Genomic DNA, 768 nt, shown 5'->3' with positions numbered 1-768 from the left:
CCGGGCCGTGACCCTCCTGCCCCTCCTGGCTCTGCCAACACGGGCTTTGCCTCTTTCTTGACCATGCCTCAGGCCACCATCCGTCACGCCAGAGCTCCAGGCCAAGCGTCCCCTTCCAGGGCTGCTCCTGCTCCCACTCTCCCTCCAGCCCCTTCCCCCGGAGCCTCGGAGCACAAGTGGGACGTGATGCTGGGCTGCTCCCCTTGGGGTGCCTCAAAGGGGCACGGCCTGCGCAGGGGTGACTGGACACTTAACTCTTGGGTGACACCACCTTCTGATGCGTTTCCTTTCGTTTGGATGCAAGATTAACACAAACTAAGGGATAAGGGAGAACAAGGTTTTGAAGCTGCGGGGATGGATGAGGTGTGGCCCTGGGACGGTGCCCGAAAGCGCTGTGTGCTGTGAGGGCAGAGGTGTTGGACTCTCGTTCGTTCTGGCCCTGGGGGCTTGTGCTTCTTGAGCCTCTTGCTCCTGTGGTTCTGGGGAAACCCGCTGCAGCAGCCCCTGTGGTGGTTCAGTGCTGCAGAGCCCAGCGCCCCTCCCGGAGACACGCACAGTGTGTGTGACCCCAAGCCAGGGAACTAAAATCTGTGCAGCTCTTACACTGACACCTTCGTTTTCCTCCTCCGTGCATTTCACTGGGCCTTTGGGTTGGGCTGTTCTAGTCAGCTGCCAGCACCGCCCCCCAGGGCTGGGTTTGGGGCAGGCTGTGACATTCGTTCCTCAGGATCCCCCCGTGGCCGGTCACTTGTGGTCCCTGCGGGCAGG

This window comes from Apaloderma vittatum, unplaced genomic scaffold (assembly GCF_000703405.1).
Source record: "Apaloderma vittatum isolate BGI_N311 unplaced genomic scaffold, ASM70340v1 scaffold2316, whole genome shotgun sequence".
Taxonomy (NCBI): Eukaryota; Metazoa; Chordata; class Aves; order Trogoniformes; family Trogonidae; genus Apaloderma; species Apaloderma vittatum.
This window is presented reverse-complemented; position numbering follows the sequence as displayed.